The following is a 24,703-nucleotide window of genomic DNA, read 5'->3' as shown; positions in this document are numbered from 1 at the left end:
AAGATTATACCTCGCTTGTCCTCAAGCGAAAGCCGAGCTCGAGAATAATGGCCATATTATTTGAGAAGGAGAAGTTGATAAAAATAAAATACGAACATGAGATCATCATGAATATTAGCATAGCAAGAACTAATTTATCATATATCTTCTCATAAACAAGTAATAATCCACTCACAAATATTGGAGTATGAAGCATAAACTTTATTGACAAACAACAAACCGTGTTCTCAGTCGCTCGGACAATCATAATCAAACATATTTCACAGGAGAGTCAATGTAAGAGCTTTCTTATTGACAAGTTCACATACTCAACCATCATTTATTCTTCTATGGTTCCTCATACTCAAGTCATATTTTTCAAGCTCATGTTTTCGTAGGGCACATAGGAAGATAGGGGCTTAAAGTCACTTTCCAACTCATTTACCTCAAGGATAATGTCAAGAATAATGAATCATGATAATCTACATTCACTTGGATATATAAATATGAATCTTTTCTCGACACATGATGCTTGCCACTACAGAATTAATAGTTGGAAAGAAGAACAAATTTAGTGACTCTTGCACAAGAGTAAACTTCAAATATAAAAGATAGGCGCATCGCACAGGGAAGCAGAGGTTGTCATGCACTTTTAGGTTTTTGAATGTGCAAACTCTTATTCCAAAGGAACATCACTTTATATTGCCCCTTGTGACAACAAACTTTATTATGCAGTATGTCGCTTTTATTTCTTTGCCATCACAAGATCGTACAAAGTTTATTTTCCCTTAAAATGAATGATCATACATATTTAGGTGCAACTTTATATTGCTTGGTGCACCGATGAAAACTTACTTGAAGGATCTTACTCAATCCAGGGGTAGGTATGGTGGACTCTCATGGCAAGAAACTGGGTTTCAAGGTTATGGATGCACAAGTAGTATCTCTACTTAGTGCGAAGTTTTTGGTCTAGCAAAAGTTCTAAACCAACCATCACATGATAAAAGATCCAGGATCATATAACTTCTATATGAATGTGAAATACCATCACCATTATGTTGTCTTCCATTTCCTACGTCAACACTTGATCATTCACTACAAGAAATATGCTCATACAAGACGTTCTTTAAGAGGTCGTTGATGAATTCATCGTAAATGTATGACAATTTCATCAGAGATTGTCGTAAACCATTTGAGGGGATCAAATATACATATAAATTACAACGATGTGAGTCAAAAACATCATAATCGCATAAGATGAGATCGTCATAACTTTTACGACGATTATAAAAATGTCGTAACATGTTCTAACTATGTTGACATGTCACTCGTGGGTCCATTCTATCCCACCTCATCCTAGTTTGTGAAGCAACCTACTATTCTGTCATTCCAAAACATCTCGAAAAATTCTCATAAATACTTTGGATCATGTATTCCTCAAATATGTGAAAACCCTTCCTTCCATAGTTGAAAAATAATTCAGCAATATTCATTTTCCTATTCTGTTCAGAATAGCACTTTCTGAAGGAAGTGCTATTTCTATTTCTTTAATTACCCTCATATTTTTGGGCACTCTTTCCTATCCAAATCATTGCCTCATGAAAACTTTCGTAACCATTTGCCAGTAAATCTTTCTCAGCAAATTTCCAAAGTTTGTGTTCAGCTAACAGCTTCGTGAAGTAAGTACTAGATAGGAATATACAGATGAGTTGAATTTTTTCCACATCTTCTATGTGCCCAAAACATAGCTCTCCACAAATTTTTGGCCCCATCTAACAATCCATGTGAGCTCATCATCTAATCTTTGTTTCTGGTAGTATTTTCATTTTGTGAAGCAACTACATTTTAAATTGCTTTATAGTAGATGAAAATTTACCACGGGATTAAACTGACCATATAACCTCACTCCACCAAATTTTAGCTCATTTAATTCAGCCAGTTTCCCTCAATATTTTTTCCAATATTCTGTTCAGTAGAGAGCATTGTGAAGGAAGTACAATTTTTGTTTATCCCAATTTTATGAAATTTTTACACTGCCTTAATGTGCCCAAATTATCATCCTCCTCCCAATTTCAGCTCAATCCAATCATCTATGTTAGCCCAGTTTTAATTTCCATGTTCTGTCCACATTGACACATTGTGAAGGAAGTGTCACTTTGGCATGTCCAAATGGTATAATATTTTTACAGTGCCTTCATATGCCCAAATTAACATCATACACCAAATTTCAGCTCAATCCATTCAATCATTTGTTCCCAGTTTCAATATCCATATTTCTGCACAGTGTGATACTTTGCAAAGCAAGTGCACCTAGGATCATCTATTTGAACTAAAAATTTGCCAAGAGAGTCTCCTTAGTAGATGATCATCCTCACCCAAAATTTAGGCCCATTGTCGATGTGCACTACCCGCACCGCTAATAAAACACTTGGCTGCTAATTCATGTTTGAGCTTAGTTCAGTCTCCTCGTGAGATACTTCTATTGTATTCTTATTCCTAACACTTACTGAGGGATTGTCCAACCCACCAGACATGCGTATTCCACCCAGAACGCGTGGCAACGCAACGGTCAGGCGGTGACCATGCGGCTAGCATGCAAGTTCGCGTCCTCTGGAGTTGGGGCCCTCGACCACCATCCAAACCTCGACGTCAAGCCACCACACCATGTATTTCTGATTAAATAGATACTTATGTACCTATAAATGATTTTTTGAAAAATAAAGAGCAAACTATAATGCAACTGCAGTTCAAATTTAACCCGCTTCCATGTGAATCGACATAAATTTGTCTTTTTCACGAGAGGTGGATAAAAGATGTTAACACCCAACCATTTTGTCAATTGTACATTAAATATGGACTATTATTTTACAAAAATGATTTGGTCCAATTTTGAAACAAATATATGGTAGGTCCTTCACAAAACAATTCATTTTGGGCACTTGAAAAATGGAAAATGATTTTTACATACAAGGAAAATGAAATCTTCCTTAATCCAAATTGTTTGCCATTTCAATATGCACCCTTGTGCACAATATTAGATCTTTTGAACAAACTATGCCATGAATGTGGCCATAAGATTGATCATTTGGCTAGAAAGACATGAATCTTCACACATGATAGCTCATTTTAGAGCACTTTTTAAAAATAATTACCGTATTACAAGTTTGTTATTTTTCCTAGTAACTTGGTCACATATAATGACACAATGGGAAGGTTTTCCAACTTTTTGATTTTTTTGAATTTTTTATGGCCATTTCAAAAGCGGTCAAAACGGCGGGTATGACCGTTCGTACCTAGTGGTTGAACCTTGGAATTTTTTGGTGTTTCTATGATTAAATAGATACTTGTGTACCTAAAAAAGTTTTTTGGGAAAAATAAAGAGCGAACTATGAGGCAACTGCAGTTCAAATTTGACCCGCTTCCAGCTGATTCAATGAAAATTTGTCTTTTTCACGAGAGGTGGATCAAAGCTTTTGACACCCAACCATTTGGTGAATTGTATATTAAATATGTTCTATTATGTTACAAAAATGATTTGGTCCAATTTTGCAACAAATATAGGGTAGGTCCTTCACAAAAAAACTCATTTTGGGTACTAAAAAATGGAAAAATGAATTTTCCATCCAAAGAAAATGAAAACTTCCTTAGGAAAATAGTTTGCCATTCCAATATTCACCCTTGTGCACCATATGGGACCATTTTAACAAACTATGCCATGAATGTGGCCATAAGATTGATCATTTGGCTTGAAAGCATGAATCTTCACACATGATAGCCCATTTCTAAGAACAGTTTTTCAAAATAATTGCCATATCACAAGTTCATAATTTTACCTGGTAACTTGGTCACATAAGATGACACAATGCGAAGGTTTTCCAATTTTTTAATTGTTTTTAATTTTTGATGCCCATTTCAAAATGCGGTCCAAACGGCTGGTATGACCGTTCGTAGTTAGGGCTTGATTTTTGCAAATGTTTTGGAGTATCTATGAAGAAATAGATAATTTTGTACATAGAAATGTTTTTTGAAAAAAATAAATAGCAAACTATGAGGCAGCTGTAGTTGAAATTTGACCCGCTTCCATCTAAATCGGCAGAAAGTTTTATTTTTCACGATACGTGGATAAAAGCTTTTGACACCCAACCATTTGGTCAATTGTATATTAAATATGTACTAGTATTTAAAAAAATTGTAGTCCAATTTTGCAACAAATATTTGGTAGGTTCTTAAACAAACCATTTTTACCACTCGGAAAATGATTAAAACTAGGTAGAAATATGAGAAATGAATACAAATCGGTCCTCATCCATAAAATGTGGTCTAACTCTAGTGAAAATTTATGAGATGCCCTTTTGGAAAATATTTTTGATAGATGCTTCACAAAATTTCTTTATTTTTAGTACTTGGAAACTATTTTAAATCACAAGTTTTTCGAACAAATCAGAACTCTTCCCACGAATCGATGACATGGCGCCCATCCATCCATCCATCTATCTCACCATCTCACATCCATCCATCCATGTATCTACAGAAAAAAAATGAAAAAAGATAACCCCACCCACAGCCCAAACCCTAGCTCTCAGATCCCATCGACCACTCCCCCATCGTCCCCATCTCCTCGCCGCCGCCACATCCTCCCCGTCCCCGCCCCACTTCCTCCCAAACTCATCGCTGCAGCACCAGCATCCACCTCGCCACCCATGGCCATGGCGGAGAGCGACGCGCATGTCCGGGTGTTGGAATTATGCCCTAGAGGCAATAATAAATATAGTTATTATTATAATTCCTGTATCAATATAATCGTTTATTATCCATGCTATAATTGTATTGAATGAAGACTCATTTACATGTGTGGATACATAGACGAAACACTGTCCCTAGCAAGCCTATAGTTGGCTAGCCAGTTGATCAAAGATAGTCAGTGTCTTCTGATTATGAACAAGGTGTTGTTGCTTGATAATTGGATCACGTCATTAGGAGAATCACGTGATGGACTACACCCAAACTAATCGACGTAGCATGTTGATCGTGTCATTTTGTTGCTACTGTTTTCTGCGTGTCAAGTATTTGTTCCTATGACCATGAGATCATATAACTCACTAACACCGGAGGAATACTTTGTGTGTATCAAACGTCGCAACGTAACTAGGTGATTATAAAGATGCTCTACAGGTATCTTCGAAGGTGTTCGTTCAGTTAGTATGGATCGAGACTGGGATTTGTCACTCCGTGTGACGGAGAGGTATCTCAGGGCCCACACGGTAATACAACATCACACACAAGCCTTGCAAGCAATGTGACTTAATGTAAGTTGCGGGATCTTGTATTACGGAACGAGTAAAGAGACTTGCCGGTAAACGAGATTGAAATAGGTATGCGGATACTAACGATCGAATCTCGGGCAAGTAACATACCGAAGGACAAAGGGAACGACATACGGGATTATATGAATCCTTGGCACTGAGGTTCAAACCATAAGATCTTCGTAGAATATGTAGGATCCAATATGGGCATCCAGGTCCCGCTATTGGATACGACCAAGGAGTCTCTCGGGTCATGTCTACATAATTCTCGAACCCGCAGGGTCTGCACACTTAAGGTTCGACGTTGTTTTATGCGTATTTGAGTTATATGGTTGGTTACCGAATGTTGTTCGGAGTCCCGGATGAGATCACAGACGTCACGAGGGTTTCCGTAATGGTACGGAAACGAAGATTGATATATAGGATGACCTCATTTGATTACCGGAAGGTTTTCAGAGTTACCGGGAATGTGCCGGGAATGACGAATGGGTTCCGGGAGTTCACCGGGGGGGGGCAACCCACTCCGGGGAAGCCCATAGGCCTTGGGGGTGGCACACCAGCCCTTAGTGGGCTGGTGGGACAGCCCAAGAAGGCCCTATGCGCCATAGGAAGAAAATCAAAGAGAAAAGAAAAAAAGGAGGAGGTGGGAAAGGGAAGAAGGACTCCACCTTCCAAACCAAGTTGGATTCGGTTTGGAAGGGGAGACCTTCCCCCTTGGCTCGGCCGAAACCCTTAGGGGTCCTTGGACCCCAAGGCAAGGCTCCCCCTCTTCCCCCTATATATACGGAGGTTTTAGGGCTGATTTGAGACGACTTTTCCACTGCAGCCCGACCACATACCTCCACGGTTTTTCCTCTAGATCGCGTTTCTGCGGAGCTCGGGCGGAGCCCTGCTGAGACAAGATCATCACCAACCTCCGGAGCGCCGTCATGCTGCCGGAGAACTCTTCTACCTCTCTGTCTCTATTGCTGGATCAAGAAGGACGAGATCATCGTCGAGCTGTACATGTGCTGAACGCGGAGGTGCCGTCCGTTCGGCACTAGATCGTGGGACTGATCGCGGGACGGTTCGCGGGGCTGATCGAGGGACGTGAGGACGTTCCACTACATCAACCGCGTTCACTAACGCTTCTGCTGTACGGTCTACAATGGTACGTAGATCACACATCCCCTCTCGTTGATGGACATCACCATGATAGGTCTTCGTGCGCGTAGGAAAATTTTTGTTTCCCATGCGACGTTTCCCAACAGTGGCATCATGAGCTAGGTTCATGCGTAGATGTCTTCTCGAGTAGAATACAAAAGTTTTTGTGGGCGGTGATGTGCGTTTTGCTGCCCTCCTTAGTCTTTTCTTGATTCCGTGGTATTGTTGGATCGAAGCGGCTCGGACCGACATTACTCGTACGCTTACGAGAGACTGGTTTCATCGCTACGAGTAACTCCGTTGCTCAAAGATGACTGGCGGGTGTCGGTTTCTCCAACTTTAGTTGAATCAGATTTGACCGAGGAGGTCCTTGTATGAGGTTAAATAGCAACTCATATATCTCCGTTGTGGTGTTTGTGTAAGTAAGATGCGATCCTACTAGATACCCATGGTCACCACGTAAAAACATGCAACAACAAAATTAGAGGACGTCTAACTTGTTTTTGCAGGGTATGCTTGTGATGTGATATGGCCAACGATGTGATGTGATATATTGGATGTATGAGATGATCACGTTGTAATAGATAATATCAACTTGCACGTCGATGGTACGACAACCGGTAGGAGCCATAGGGTTGTCTTTATACTAAAGTTTGTGCTTGCAGATGCGTTTACTATTTTGCTAGGATGTAGCTTTAGTAGTAATGGCATGAGTAGCACGACAACCCCGATGGCGACACGTTGATGGAGATCATGGTGTGGCGCCGGTGACAAGAAGATCGTGCCGGTGCTTTGGTGATGGAGATCAAGGAGCACGTGATGATGGCCATATCATGTCACTTATGAATTGCATGTGATGTTAATCCTTTTATGCACCTTATTTTGCTTAGAACGACGGTAGCATTATGAGGTGATCTCTCACTAAAATTTCAAGACGAAATTGTGTTCTCCCCGACTGTGCACCGTTGCTACAGTTCGTCGTTTCGAGACACCACGTGATGATCGGGTGTGATAGACTCAACGTTCACATACAACGGGTGCAAAACAGTTGCGCACGCGGAACACTCGGGTTAAGCTTGACGAGCCTAGCATGTGCAGACATGGCCTCGGAACACATGAGACCGAAAATTCAATCATGAATCATATAGATGATATGATTAGCATAGGTATGCTTACCACTGAAACTATACTCAACTCACGTGATGATCGGACTTGAGCTAGTGTAAGTGGATCATGAACCACTCAAATGACTAGAGAGATGTACTTTTTGAGTGGGAGTTTAGCAAATAATTTGATTAAGTTAAACTCTAGTTATCTTGAACATAGTCTAAGTCCACTTTGAATATATTTGTGTTGTAGATCATGGCTCACGCAACAGTCACCCTGAATTTTAATACGTTCCTAGAGAAAGCTAAGTTGAAAGATGATGGAAGCAAGTTTGTAGACTGGGCTCGTAATCTTAAGCTAATCTTACAAGCTCGGAAGAAGGATTATGTCCTTAATGCTGCGCTAGGAGATGAACCACCCGCTATGGCTGATCAGGATGTTAAGGATGCTTGGTTAGCACGTAAAGAGGACTACTCAGTAGTCCAATGTGCAGTCTTGTATGGCTTAGAACCGGGACTTCAACGTCGCTTTGAGCGTCATGGAGCATTTGAGATGTTCCAGGAGTTAAAGTTTATCTTTTAGAAGAACGCCCGGATCAAGAGGTATGAGACCTCCAATAAATTCTATGCTTGCAAGATGGAGGAGAACTCGTCTGTGAGTGAACATGTGCTCAAAATGTCTAGGTACTCAAACCGTCTAGCTGAGCTGGGGATTGAACTCCCGCAAGAGGCTATCACTGACAGAATCTTTCAATCACTGCCGCCAAGCTATAAAGGCTTTGTGTTGAACTACAACATGCAAGGGATGAACAAGTCAGCTGGCGAGTTGTTTGCGATGCTGAAAGTCGCAGAGTCTGAACTCCGTAAAGAACATCAAGTGTTGATGGTGAATAAGACCACTAGTTTCAAGAGAAACGGCAAAGGCAAGAAGGGTAAATCAAAGAAGAGCGGCAAGCTTGTTGCCAATCCAATGAAGAAACCCAAAGCTGGACCTAAGCCTGAAACAGAGTGTTACTATTCCAAGGGTAAGGGTCACTGGAAGCGCAATTGCCCCAAGTATCTGGCTGATAAGAAGGCGGCCAAAGAGAAATTAGGTATATTCGATATACATATTATTGATGTGTACTTAACTGGCTCTCGTAGTAGTGCCTGGGTATTCGATACCGGTTCTATTGCTCATATTTGCAACTCGAAACAGGAACTGCGGAATAGACGAAGGCTGGCGAAAGATGAAGTGACGATGCGCGTAGGAAATGGTTCCAAGGTTGATGCAATCGCCGTGGGCACAGTTTCACTTCAGTTACCATCAGGATTAGTTATGAACTTGAATCATTGCTATTTAGTGCCTGCGTTGAGCATGAACATTATATCTGGATCTTGTTTATTGCGAGACGGTTACTCTTTTAAGTCAGAGAATAATGGTTGTTCTATTTCTATGAGTAACATATTTTATGGTCATGCACCCAATGTGAGAGGATTGTTCATATTGAATCTTGGTAGCGATACACACATACATCACATTGAGACCAAAAGAGTTAGAGTTAACAACGATAGCGCCATATTTTTGTGGCACTGCCGCTTAGGTCATATTGGTGTAAAGCGCATGAAGAAACTCCATACCGATGGACTTTTGGAGTCACTTGACTTTGATTCACTTGACACGTGCGAACCATGCCTCATGGGCAAGATGACTAAAACTCCGTTCTCCGGAACAATGGAGCGTGCAAGTGACTTGTTGGAAATCATACATACCGATGTGTGTGGCCCGATGAGCGTAGAGGCACGCGGCGGATATCGTTATTTTCTCACCTTCACTGACGATTCGAGTAGATATGGTTATGTCTACTTAATGAAGCACAAGTCTGAAACATTTGAAAAGTTCAAGCAATTTGAAAGTGAAGTTGAAAATCATCGTAACAAGAAGATCAAGTTCCTACGGTCTGATCGTGGGGGTGAATATCTGAGTTTCGAGTTTGGTGCTCACTTAAGGCAATGTGGAATTGTTTCACAGTTGACACCGCCTGGAACACCACAGCGTAATGGTGTGTCCGAACGTCGTAATCGTACTTTATTAGAGATGGTGCGATATATGATGTCTCTTACCGATTTGCCGTTATCGTTTTGGGGTTATGCATTAGAAACAGCTGCATTCACTTTAAATAGGGCACCATCAAAATCCGTTGAGACGACACCATACGAACTGTGGTATGGCAAAAGGCCAAAGTTGTCGTTTCTTAAAGTTTGGGGATGTGATGCTTATGTCAAAAAGCTTCAGCCTGAAAAGCTGGAACCCAAAGCGGAAAAGTGCATCTTCATAGGTTACGCAAAAGAGACAGTTGGGTACACCTTCTATCTCAAATCCGAGGGCAAAGTGTTTGTTGCTAAAAACGGAGCTTTTCTCTAGAAGGAGTTTCTCTCGAGAGAATTGAGTGGGAGGAAGATAGAACTTGACGAGGTTGTCGAACCTCTCATCCCTCTGGATGGTGGCGCAGGGCAAGGGGAAACTTCTGTCATTGCGACGCCGGTTGAGGAGGAAGTTAATGATGATGATCATGAAACTCCGGTTCAAGTTTCTGTCGAACCACGCAGGTTGACGAGACCACGTGCTGCTCCAGAGTGGTACGGTAATCCTGTCTTGTCAATCATGTTGTTAGACAACAATGAACCTGCAAATTATGAAGAAGCGATGGTGGGCCCAGATTCCAACAAATGGCTAGAAGCCATGAAGTCCGAGATAGGATCGATGTATCAGAACAAAGTGTGGACTTTGGAAGTACTACCTGAGGGCCGCAAGGCTATTCAGAACTAATGGATTTTTAAGAGGAAGACGGACGCTGACGGCAATGTGACCGTTTATAAAGCTTGACTTGTGGCAAAGGGTTTTTCACAAGTTCAAGGAGTTGTCTAGGATGAGACATTCTCACCCGTAGCGATGCTTAAGTCCGTCAGAATCATGTTAGCAATAGCTGCATTTTTCGATTATGAAATCTGGCAGATGGATGTCAAAACGGCGTTCCTTAATGGTTTCCTTAAGGAAGAGTTGTATATGATGCAACCCAAAGGTTTTGTCGGTCCTAAGAATGCTAACAAGGTGTGCAAGCTCCAGCGATCCATTTATGGACTGGTGCAAGCATCTCGGAGTTGGAACAAACGCTTTGATGAGGTGATCAAAGCATTTGGGTTTATACAAGTGGTTGGAGAATCTTGTATTACAAGAAAGTGAGTGGGAGCTCTGTGGCGTTTCTAATATTATATGTGGATGACATATTGCTGATTGGAAACAACGTAGAGTTTTTGGAGAGCATAAAGGATTACTTGAATAAAAGTTTCTCTATGAAGAACCTAGGAGAAGCTGCTTACATTCTTGGCATTAAGATCTATAGGGATAGATAAAAACGTGTGATAGGACTTTCACAAAGCACATACCTTGATAAAGTTTTGAAGAGGTTCAAAATGGAACAATCCAAGAACGGGTTCTTGCCAGTTTTACAAGATACGAGATTGAGTAAGACTCAGTGCCCAGCAACTGATGAGGATAGAGAGCATATGCGCACCGTCCCCTATGCTTCAGCCATAGGTTCTATCATGTATGCAATGCTGTGCACTAGACCGGACGTTAGCCTGGCAATAAGTATGGCAGGTAGGTTCCAGAGTAATCCAGGAGTGGATCACTGGACGGCGGTCAAGAATATCCTGAAGTACCTGAAAAGGATTAAGGAGATGTTTCTCGTGTATGGAGGTGACGAAGAGCTCGCCGTAAAAGGTTACGTCGATGCAAGCTTTGACACAGATCCGGACGACTCTAAGTCGCAAACCGGATACGTATTTACTCTTAATGGGGGTGCGGTAAGCTGGTGCAGTTCCAAGCAAAGCGTCGTAGCAGATTCTACATGTGAAGCGGAGTACATGGCTGCCTCGGAGGCGGCTAAGGAGGGTGTCTGGATGAAGCAATTCATGACGGATCTTGGAGTGGTGCCAAGCGCACTGAATCCAATAACCTTGTTCTGTGACAACATGGGTGCCCTTGCCTTAGCAAAGGAACCACGGTTTCACAAGAAGTCCAGACATATCAAACGATGCTGAAACCTCCTCCGCGACTACGTCGAAGGAGAGGACGTAAATATATGCAAAGTGCACACGGATCTGAATGTAGCAGACCCGCTGACTAAACCTCTTCCACGGGCAAAGCATGATCAACACCAGAACTGTATGGGTGTTAGATTTATTACAATGTAATTCACCTGATGATGTGAGGACTAGATTATTGACTCTAGTGCAAGTGGGAGACTGTTGGAATTATGCCCTAGAGGCAATAATAAATATAGTTATTATTATAATTCCTGTATCAATATAATCGTTTATTACCCATGCTATAATTGTATTGAATGAAGACTCATTTACATGTGTGGATACATAGACAAAACACTGTCCCTAGCAAGCCTCTAGTTGGCTAGCCAGTTGATCAAAGATAGTCAGTGTCTTCTGATTATGAACAAGGTGTTGTTGCTTGATAACTGGATCACGTCATTAGGAGAATCACGTGATGGACTAGACCCAAACTAATAGACGTAGCATGTAGATCGTGTCATTTTCTTGCTACTATTTTCTGCGTGTCAAGTATTTGTTCCTATGACCATGAGATTATATAACTCACTAACACCGGAGGAATACTTTGTGTGTATCAAATGTCGCAACGTAACTGGGTGACTATAAAGATGCTCTACAGGTATCTCCGAAGGTGTTCGTTGAGTTAGTATGGATCGAGACTAGGATTTGTCACTCCGTGTGACGGAGAGGTATCTCAGGGCCCACTCGGTAATACAACATCACACACAAGCCTTGCAAGCAATGTGACTTAGTGTAAGTTGCAGGATCTTGTATTACGGAACGAATAAAGAGACTTGCCGGTAAATGAGATTGAAATAGGTATGCGGATACTAACGATCGAATCTCGGGCAAGTAACATACCGAAGGACAAAGGGAATGACATACGGGATTATATGAATCCTTGGCACTGAGGTTCAAACGATAAGATCTTCGTAGAATATGTAGGATCCAATATGGGCATCCTGGTCCCGCTATTGGATATTGACCAAGGAGTCTCTCGGGTCATGTCTACATAGTTCTCGAACCCGCAGGGTCTGCACACTTAAGGTTCGACGTTGTTTTATGCGTATTTGAGTTATATGGTTGGTTAACAAATGTTGTTCGGAGTCCTGGATGAGATCACGGACGTCACGAGGGTTTCTGGAATGGTCCGTAAACGAAGATTAATATATAGGATGACCTCATTTGATTACCGGAAGGATTTCGGAGTTACCAGGAATGTGCCGGGAATGACGAATGGGTTCCGGGAGTTCACCGGGGGGGGGGGGCAACCCACTCCGGGGAAGCCCCTAGGCCTTGGGGGTGGCACACCAGCCCTTAGTTGGCTGGTGGGACAACCCAAGAAGGCCCTATGCGCCATAGGAAGAAAATCAAAGAGAAAAGAAAAAAAAGGAGGAGGTGGGAAAGGGAAGACGGACACCACCTTCCAAACCAACTTGGATTCGGTTTGGAAGGGGAGACCTTCCCCCCTTGGCTCGGCCGAAACCCTTAGGGGTCCTTGGACCCCAAGGCAAGGCTCCCCCTCTTCCCCCTATATATACGGAGGTTTTAGGGCTGATTTGAGACGACTTTTCCACGGCAGCCCGACCACATACCTCCACGGTTTTTCTTGTAGATCGCGTTTCTGCGGAGCTCGGGCGGAGCCCTGCTGAGACAAGATCATCACCAACCTCCGGAGCGCCGTCACGCTGCCGGAGAACTCGTCTACCTCTCCTTCTTTCTTGCTGGACCAAGAAGGCCGAGATCATCGTCGAGCTGTACGTGTGCTGAACGCGGAGGTGCCGTCCGTTCGGCACTAGATCGTGGGACTGATCGTGGGACGGTTCGCGGGGTGGATCGAGGGACGTGAGGACGTTCCACTACATCAACCACGTTAACTATAGCTTCTGTTGTACGGTCTACAAGGGTACGTAGGTCACACATCCCCTCTCGTAGATGGACATCACCATGATAGGTCTTCGTGCGCGTAGGAAATTTTTTGTTTCCCATGCGACGTTTCCCAACACCGGGAGCCTGGCCAGTGCCGCCGTTGCCCCGTGTGCGGAGCGTGCATGAAGTCCCTCCGCGTTTGCCTCTACGGCCGCCTCTGCGGCCCCCTGCTGGACACCTCCATCGGCGTCACCATGCTGCAGCACCCCACTGAGGCCCACCACCATCTGCACGGTGCTCCGATGATCCCCGTGCCCCTGTGACTGGAGCTCTCTAGACCTCTTCCTTCGACACCAGCCCGGAGATCTCCCAGCTTCTCCCTCCGCCATCATGGGGTGTGTGCTAATGATGTACCTTGTTCTTTCTCAGATCGTTAACAGTGGTAAGCATCTCTCTACCTGCACCCTCCCCCCTACCAGCAACATCCCGACCTGCGCATCTGCTCCGGTCTCTGCGGGGCTGCGCATCGGCGATCCGGTCCGGGCCTCCCCGCGCTCCTATCCTTTGTAACCAGTCCCGCTTCTCTGGTTAGATCTCCAGGGTGCCCATTGATTGCCGACTATAGTTCTGAATTTTGTTTCGGGAATTGGGCTCGACGTTGTGTAGAAAACATTTCGCAGGAAATCCGTCAGTGTGGTTATTGGGCTTGATTGTGCCCTGGTTTCCTTTCAATCCTCTTCGTCTTCGATATGATGTCTCGGATGATGATGTAAATGTGGCCACAGTCATTCAATTTGTTCGCTGCATGTCTGCATCAGTTACTTGTTTGCTGCGTTTCGTGATTACCACACCAGTCCAACTTTTTGCCAGAACATGGCCTATTATATCTTCGATGCCGAGCCTGAATCACTGTGGGCCGGCAGGGGCATTAGCCAACAGCTGAGGAAGCTATTCAGAACCAGCGTTTTTTTGTCGGTGCTTTCTCAAAACTCCTGCAATCGAATGCAGTCCGTTGAAAAGCAAGTCCAGAATCAAGTTGCCTTATTATCTGTTCTGTTTAGGTTTCACAGCTATACTAGGGCGAACTTACTTCTTCGGCAACCGGCCTCAATCCCATCCATTCTCTCTACCAGATAGACGCTACTCAGGAGATCTACGTAGGCAGCATTCCTTGTTTGTCCATGGTGCACCGTACCCGGCGGTCCTCAATAGCCATGGTGAGTTACTTGCCATCTCCATCTTACAGACCTTGTCATTCCTTGGACGCTATATTTCTTATATTCTCTTTTGGGCTACTATATTCTCTTTTGGGCTACTATATTGCTACTATATTCTCATTTGTTTACTTTGCTCCTGCTTTGTTTTCAGGCTCAATAGAATTGATAGTCTGAAAACAAAAATATTAACTCTTGGTTGCACTCAGCGAAGGTTGGTATTATTCTTGCTATTTTAATACAACACTAACTATCTATCCTTGAGGGAGCTCTGTAGCTATCAGTTATTTGTTTGTTGGAAATGTCGTGAACCTCAATTTTATATATATCGCAGGTCTGCCCTGAAGCTTCTCAAAGAAGAGCGAGTCAAGAAGTTTGACTACTGCATGCCTTGTAAACTGAATTTTGATTGTTTCCATAGGCCTACTTTGTGTCTTCTGAAATATCTGTTGTTGTTTTTTGATCATGTGGTTCCATTTCTGTACTTATCCTTTCTTAGGTCAGTCCAAGAATATGTAATTTACATGGTTCATGTTTTGTCCTTAATATGACCACGACTATGTCTTAGTATAATATTTTGCAATACATGATCACAACTATGTCTTCATTTAATGTATGTCTTGGATACGAACCATTTTGCTGATCGTTTTTCATTTCATTGGGATGCGACTTCATTAGGATTTTGATGGATGCTTAGTTTGTTGATTCTCTTCTGTTGTACAAATGACATTTCATTTATAAAAAATCTATAAATGGGTTCGTGTTTAAAAAGCAGAAGGCAGGTTATGGTGCGGCGTCTATAGCCTACCACTCTTAGAACTGTGAATGGTGGGACATATATTTAATAATTTCTTAAAACTTCATATTGGTAGATTTGAAATAATTTGGTTTCATACCACTAAATACCATCTTAACCAAGCCAACATTTTCACGAACTGTGTATTGGGATCTCCTTGGATAGTATTTGTACCTTCAAGATCAGCTATTGTGAAACAAGCATATAGTTTCATCACGTGCGAGTTAAATATATGCGAAGGGTATTGATCACATGAAGAACCCACCATACCCTCTTTCTCTCTGTCGATTTGGCACCCGTGGTTTCCTCACGCAAATGTTGGTATGTTTCCCGACGTTGATGCTGCTGGCTCTTTGTTCTATAGTCATCATGACCTACACGCGGTGCATGATGTTTCTATGAATGGATTCAGATATATCAGTTTAAGTTAGGCGTGAATCCAATATGAAGAACCCTGTCTAGTTTCATATACTGTTATTGTTGTTGTAAGTTTTTTTTAGGGATAGATAAGAGTGAGAGGAATCAGTACCAAATCAACTACCAAAATGCTATTTTTGGCATGAATCTTATATGAAGAACCCTGTGTAGTTTCATATACTGGTGTTGTTGTTGTAAGATTTTTTCAGGGATAGATAAGTGTGACAGGAATTCGTACCAAATGAACTACCAAAATGCTATTTTTGATTTCTCTAAGTTGGTCTGATGCGTTGCAATTTAGTTGTCCCGTCTTACTTTTTTTGCTACTAGTATCACATCATTTTTCCTGTTTGACATGTATGAGTATCGCAATACTGCTTGTCATGCTATCGTCAAAGCTCTTGCCGGAGATGGAAGTCGATGAAACTACAAAGAGGGGACAGTTGTTATCTGGAATAACGAATCTACATGTGCCTTCTCAAATGGAAATTTGTTTGTTTTTGCTAGAGGAATGAAGTCCATTCTAGTGACAGTAGGAGATGTTTTTTCTATAGTGACTGTAGTCCATTGTAGTGACAGTAGCAGATCTACCAGAGATGGAAGTTGAGAGTGGAATGAAGCTCACTGTAGTAACAGTAGCAGATGTGCCATTGTTCTATTGTGTCATTCTGTTTGTTTTTGCTATATTCTAGTGTAAGGAAATGTATTTAGGAGATGACTTATTGTGTTATGTAAACCTAGGAGATGTATTATGTGATGTTATATGATGGATGATTTTAATTCGACTTGGAGTTTTCTTGATTTGAATATGAAATAGTGTTGGATACAATATTGGACAAATAATTGGGTTGAAAAGGCCCGAGAAATAGAAGTGAAACCAAGTTTTGGAATAAAAAGTTGCTAAATTAAAAATTGAAAAAAGGCCAAAACTGAAACTCGACCAAATGTATCTCGGCACTAAAAGGCCAGGGCCCAAATTAAAAGGATACAAAAAATTCAAAAAAAAATACTAGAAGTGGTTGTAAATAGGCTAAGGCCCAAAAAGAAGTCCATTAAGAAAAAGCCTAAAAAAATAAAACCAGCCCATGTGATGAATTGAAATGGGTTGCGCTGATTTCAACCATGATGTTTTGATTTCGTCGTAATTTTGTCACGTAGGACCGGGTTAGATTGCCAATGATGATTTAGGATCATCATAAAGGTTACGACGACCCAGGAATTGTCGTAAAAGTTACGATAACTTCGATCAAAACGTCATTGCTGTCAGCTTTTGATGCTTCGTTTTCGACGCTTCGTTTTTCGTCGTAAGATCGTCGTAAATTAAAAACCGTGACAATGTAGCGACGAAAATATAGCGTCGTGTATTAGCATATTTCTTGTAGTTATTATATAATAGTTGATGAGGGCTCACATTCACAAAAGATTTCCAAGATTGTGTATTTATATGAGAATGTCCTCTCCTATTTCATAGTCTTGCTTAGATAGTAAACATGACTAATACTATGTTTTTTTATTGTCAACAATCATCATCACATATACTCGTTACTATGTGAATTCATTACTTCTCATGGGATGAGCATGTGATCTACATCTTTATTTTTATTGACATCTTCCTTTATTTTATATCTCGCATACTCGATTACAAGGGTAGATGGAACTCAAAGGAAAAATACTAAGCAAAGAAAATCTGAAAATTTATTTCTCTAAATCACGAAACAACTAAAGATAGAACTAAAATAGATAGTAATGATGATGGAAGTGATGGTGATACGATACCGGGCACCTCCCCCAAGCTTGGAACAAGCCAAGGGTGATGCGTGACACGTCCCAAACATATCTATTATTTCTTCTTGTTACGTGATCTTTTGGGTGACATTGTTATATGTTTTGCTACAATTTTATATCATTTTAGACATATTTAGACTAACCTACTAACTTAGTGCACCCAGTGCCAGTTTTTGTTTGCTGATGTCTATTTTGCAGGGGTTTTACCCTATTTTCCAAAGCTAAAAAAATGCTATAAAAATATAAAGAAAATCAGCGAAACAGAAGCTTCCAGATCACCGAAGATGGGCCAAAGGGGGCCAGGGGCCGCCCAAGCGACCTGTTGGCGCGACCAGGCCCTAAGCCGCGTCAGGAGGACGCCTGGGTGGACCCCACCTCCTCCGGTGCCCTCCTTTGAACTATATTTAGAGTCCCGATTGGAAACCCTTAAACAACTTCTCGAATCACGAATTTCTCCATCGTTCTGCCGTCGCAGCGCTTCCAAGATCGGGAGCGTCAGGAGAACTCTTCCCGGCACCGTGCCGGAGGGAGGATTGACCTCCGGGAGCTTCTCCACCGCCATGGACACTTCCCGGACGTGCCGTGAGACTAGTAGAAAATGACCCATTTGTCCTGGTTCCACAAGCCCATTAGCCACGGTTCATGAACCAGGACTAAATGGTCGGGACTAAAGCCCAAAATCTTTAGTCCCGGTTCGTAAACCGAATGGTCTCCACGTGGCCGCTGCGGCGAGCCCTGGCAGGAGGTTCTTTAGTCTCGATTGGTCACACCAACCAGGACAACATGGCATCCACGCGTCAGCATCTCGCTACAGCTGGGGTTTTTGTTTTTTGTGAATGGGGGCAGGGGTGGGTTTGGGAGGGGGGGTTGGAGCATTAATTTAGTGGTTTCATATTGTGTTAGCTAGCTAATAGAGAGAAATGTCCTCCGTTTCTCCATGTTTGGTCGAACAACAAGTTTTCGTGTATCTATCCGACGCTATTATATATATACAATATAACATCTTTTACAAATTAATCCAAAATATCATCTAATTAAGATCCAATGACAAATCCACATGGCATTCTACGTCTTTAGGTATGACGTGGTCAACAAAGAATCCCGCCAATTCCTCTTGAATTGCTCGTATGCGATTATATGGTAGGAGTTGATCCCGCATCTCGCAGATCTAATTTAAAGAAGGGGGGTAAATGCATGCATATATATGAATAAAACTCAACACAATTGTGAATATTATTTACGTACTTGAAGTTGTTTCTCACAGAAGACCCGCTCAGAGGTCGAGTGGCGAATGAACTCGCATACGTAGTATGCACATAAAACAATGCCTTCTTTCTCGTATATACACTTAACAAGAATCGAGTTCAATCAAACTGATAAGCAAGCATGATAATGATATATTGATGAAAATTTGAATCAATTAGAGATGCGCGAAACTAGCTAGTACTACTTACTTTGGGGTGCGTAAATCACAAATCTTTGTTTAGACAGGGAACCATATTGGCGAAATTCGTCCAAACCCTGTCAGGTAAAGAAAATGATTACTTGATATCAGGAAATTAACAAAAGTTGCATGCCGATATGGTCTTGATATATTGATTGAACTTACTTATTGAACATTGTAGTAATGTCCTCATTATCCTCTTCGGCTTTATGTCTCGAGTCTAAGACATTTACTACTGTCGTGCCAACGTTAATGGATAGCAGAATAAAGTGGTCTTTGTCCACGCATATATAACTCATCAATTACATTACTTAATCAACCTCGAGTAAGCGAAACCGTGTTTACACGGAAGGCATCAACACTCACTTGAAGTTGTAAGGAAAGATTATTTCCACTTTTTTATGTATAAGGAATGAGTTTAGCAACTTCTCCTCGGTCTCTTTTATTGAGTTTCGTACCGTAATTTCATTTACGACAACTGGGCTAATGAACCCCACGTCGATGATTCCTACTTTTTTCAATTTGACGATCTTCAAGCTGCATAATATATATACTGAGGATAATTATATTTACATGCAACGAACGAGCTGAGCTAGAGACTTAACTATAGAAGTAATACTTACAAACAGTAGGAAGCCATGAGTTGTTTGTCGAGGGCCAGTTGATTGTATAACTGAAATAACTCCTCAAATTGAATAACAATAATGGGAAGTCCAATGAATTCGTGCTCTGGTTTCACTGCCACATATATAGCTTTTTTCCCAGACTCCCTCCAAGTTTTCATGTACCACTCATGCAATCTGTGCATCATCGTTGTTAGACCAGGATGACCAGGTTTGACGAGAGGCTTCCTGTGCACGTATTTATATTGTTCTTTTATTACATCATCCCCCAAGTAATCATCAGGATTGGTACCGGGCACCATCTCCAGATGATTAGCGACGACGATATCGAGCTCGGGAATTGTTTTTCCACTTGTTCATTCTACTAACCTTGCATCACTAGAAGTAGTTCCCGACCACACCGCTTGTGCATATATCTTTTTAAGAATGTGATCATAGTTGGAATCTGGCGGAGGCGATGGTGGATGCTGTAGTTGATTCATAGTGCGCTCCACTCTCACCGGATCTAGCTTCTCTTAAAAAGGTCGAGTTTTCTTTGCAAAATGGGCCCTCAATTCGGCATGGCATATCTCCTCGTTTTCCTCCTTGGTCCTCTCATATGGTAATTTCTCCACAGGCTTGAGAGATGGACCGAATTTCCCGACTCTGCTTGTACTGCTATCCCCAGGAGAGAAGGAGGCGTATCTCTTCCACTTGAGAGAAGGAGGCGTACTGCTCTGACACGCCGAACGAGCCGGAGCGGCGGCATTTGTCTGCCGACGTTGCTGACGAGGTGAAGGAGGAGGCGGACTGCTCTGACGCACCAGAGTAGGCGAAGGAGGAGGCGAAGTGCCCTCACATGTCGAAAGACCTGGAGAAGGAGGCGGAGTGCCCTGATCACTCACCGGAGGAGGAGGAGGCAGAGGAGGGGGAGGAGGCGGAGTTACCTGACTCGTCGTCAGAGGATGAGGAGGCGGAGGCGTCCAGTTTGGAAGCTTGATGAACTACTTCAACCAGAGGCATGCACTGCCAACAACATGAACCAGCTGAATCTCCCCTTCACCTGTAGGGTGGTCAAGCTCGAGCTGCTCAAAATTCTCCATTACTAGCTCCACCATCACAACAACATAGCCGTGTGGAATCGGAAGGAAGTGAAAAGTTCCGTTGGGTTGAGGAGGTTCAACAGATCCGACAGCCGCCATGAAAGTGAGGTTCCGACATTTCATCATAAGCTCGTAACGTTGAGCCTCCGTGATAGTATCCATGGGGTAGCTAGGAGCCGCGAAGTCTTGCTGAACGGGCTTCGTGGAAGCCATGCTGCTTCTCCGCCGAAATGTTGGGGTACGTTCTAGGGTAGCTTCGTGCCGCTAAGATGGTTGGCCAACAACTCTCTCGCTCTCAAGTTCCTCTAGCTTTTTGCAATCTAGCCTTGATCTACTGCATGTCGCTCAGCTCTGCTTTCCTCCTTCTCTCCCGGATTTTGTAACAGCTTGCGTTAGGAAACCCAAACTTCCACGGAACGGAGCCTGGTGTGCCTTGTGTTCGTCCAGGGTTCTCAGCATTCCCTAGGGCCTCACTCAGCTCGTCATTCTCTCTGTCTAGAATGAATGTCCTTTCCCGCGCTGCGGCGATACACTTCTGAAGCTTGATCATGGGTATTGCAAGTAGCTCGTCCGTCCAACAACACTTCCCTGTTTCAGGGTCCAAAGGTCCCCCAACCCCGAAGAACCAAGTCCTTGAACGCTCTGGCCAGTTCTATGTCTCCGGTTGGACCCCTTTAGCAATGATGTCATTCTCAGCTTTGTTCCAGAACGGCCAGGCTTTGAGGTAGCAACCTCACCTCGTGTGATGGTGATACTGCTTCTTTGCGGCATTGTTCTTGTTTGTGTCTGACATTTTCTTACTCTTCTTCGATGACTTGTAGGCCACAAATGCGGGCGAGTGATCTCTTATCTTCTCAAATCGACCAACGAATTCTGGAGTCTTCCCTTTTTTGACAAACATTGATTTCAAATCATTCTTCCACTTCCCGAATAGATGTGCCATCTTCTTAAGAGCACACGCCTTGACAAGTGGCTCTATAACTGGCTTATTCGGATCTTCCTCTCGTGGTAGGGTGAAATTTGCCTTCAGCACAATCCAAAGATCATATTTCTGCCTATCGGCGACATAATCACCTTCAGGGATGTCGTCGCCCTTAGGCTTTTTCCATGGCTTGACGTTGATCGGGGTGTTGTCCCTAACAATAGCTCTGCACTGAGCAGAAAATGCGTCCTTGGTCATCTTGGGTTCAATCGGTAGGCCATCGGCCGCGATTGCTGTGATCGTGAACTTTTCATCCATGCACAACCTTCTGTTCGGGCCTCGACTCTTTATAGAAGTTTGGTTCAATCCGGAGGGTTACAAAATAAGAAAGAATGAAGTGCTAATATATGTACATACCTTCGGGCTTAATTTACATATATACCTCGCCATACTTTGCAACATCTCACTCCTTCGTTCGGGTACCGGAGCCGTGATCATGGTCTCCTTCTTCCTCCGACCTTGGGTCACCGGAGCCATCATGATCATGTCCTTCCTCCTCCATTGTTCGATCACCCGAGCCGTCATCCTCTCCTTCCAGACCATAGGTGTCGTTGAGATACGACAAGTAATCACCGACCATTATCTCCCCCAACAACTGTTCTCTTTGATCCATATATAGTTTCTGCAAATAATCACCGAGAATTATCTCCCCCAGCAACTTTTTTATATTTCATTTTCAAATGTTGAATAGTTCATAGATGTATGTCTAGGAAATATGCCCTAGAGGCAATAATAAATTAGTTATTATTATATTTCTTTGTTCATGATAATCGTTTATTATCCATGATATAATTGTATTGACTAGAAACACAAATACATGTGTGGATACACACACAAAACACTGTCTCGAGTAAGCGTATAGTTGACTAGCTCATTAACCAAAGATGGTCAAGGTTTCCTGACCAGAAACAAGTGTTATCACTTGATAACGGGATCACATCATTGGGAGAATGATGTGATGGACAAGACCCAAACTATAAACGTAGTATGTGGTCGTGTCAGTTTATTGTTACTGTTTTCTGCATGTGAATGTATCTGTTCCTATGACCATGACATCATGCAACTCCCGGACACCGGAGGAATACCTTGTGTGTATCAAACGTCACAACGTAACTGGGTGACTACAAAGGTGCTCTATAGGTATCTCCAAAGGTGTTTGTTGGGTTAGCATAGATCAAGACTGGGATTTGTCACTACGTTTGACGGAGAGGTATCTCGGGGCCCACTCGGTAATACAACATCACAGTAAGCCTTGCAAGCAATGTGACTAAGGAGTTAGTTACGGGATCTTCTATTACGGAACGAGTAAGGAGACTTGGCAGTAATGAGATTGAACTAGGTATGGTGATACCGACGATCGAATCTATGGCAAGTAACATACTGAATGACAAAAGGAATAGTATACGGGTTTATATGAATCCTTGACATAGAGGTTCAACCGATAGAGATCTTCGCAGAATATGTAGGAGTCAATATGGAAGTCCAGGTCCCGTTGTTGGTTACTAACCAGAGAGTGCCTCAGGTCATGTCTGCATAGTTCTCGAACCCACAGGGTCTGCACATTTAAGGTTCGGTGACGTTTCGGTATAGTTGAGTTATATGTGTTGGTGACCGAAATTTTGTTCGGAGTGCCGGATGAGATCCCGGACGCCACGAGGAGTTCTAGAATGGTTCGGAAATGAAGATTGATATATAGGAAGTTGGTATTTAGATTCCGGAAGGTTTTCGAGCATTGCCGACAGTGTACCGGGAGTAACGAATGGATTCCGAGGGCCCACTGGGTGGGCCCACCACGCCCCAAGGGGCCCACATGGTTTTATTGTATCTGAAATAAGGTATAATGGGCTGACAAAGTCATCCAAGCAAAGCCCATGAGAAAAAGTGGAAAATCCAAAAGATGTGGGAAATTAAGGAAGGAGTCCTAATCCAACTGGAGTTGGAGGAGGACTCCTCCCTCCTCCACTTCGACTGACCCAAGGGAGCCTCCCTGTCTTTTCTCAATACAACGGTATTGTTGGATTGAAGCGGCCCGGACCAACCTTACTCGTACGCTTACGAAAGACCGGTTTCATCGACTAATATGCAACTTGTTGCATAAAGATGACTGGCGGGTGTCTATTTCTTCAACTTCAGTTGAATCGGATTTGACCGAGGCGATCCTTGGAGAAAGGTTAAATAGCAATTTGCATATCACCGTTGTGGCTTTGCGTAAGTAAGATGCAATCATACTAGATACCTATAGAAGCCACGTAAAACATGCAACAAAAAAATTAGAGGACGTCTAACTTGTTTTTGCAGGGTATGCATGTGATGTGATATGGCCAAAGACATGATGTGATATATTGTTTGTATAAGATGATCGTGTCGTAATAGTTAAACTTTCGACTTGCACGTCGATGCTACGGTAACCGGCAGGAGCCATAGGGTTGTCTTTAAACTAACGTTTGTGCTTGCAGATGAGTTTACTATATTGCTAGGTTGTAGCTTTAGTAGTAATAGCATAGATAGCACGACAACCTCGATGGCGGCACGATGATGGAGGTCATGGTGGGGCGCCGGTGACGATGAAGATCATGCCGGTGCTTTTGTGATGGAGATCAAGAAGCACAAGATCATGGCCATATCATGTCACTTATGAATTGCATGTGATGTTAATCCTTTTATGCACCTTATCTTGCTTAGAACGACAGTAGCATTAAAAGGTGATCCCTCACTAAAATTTCAAGATAAAATTGTGTTCTCCCGGACTATGCACCGTTGTGACAGTTCATTGTTTCGAGACACCATGTGATGATCGGGTGTGATAGACTCAACGTTCACATACAACAGGTGCAAAACAGTTGCACACGTGGA

Source organism: Hordeum vulgare, chromosome 2H, assembly GCF_904849725.1.
Source record: "Hordeum vulgare subsp. vulgare chromosome 2H, MorexV3_pseudomolecules_assembly, whole genome shotgun sequence".
In the NCBI taxonomy this organism is placed as follows: Eukaryota; Viridiplantae; Streptophyta; class Magnoliopsida; order Poales; family Poaceae; genus Hordeum; species Hordeum vulgare.
Note: the sequence above shows the minus strand (reverse complement) of the source record.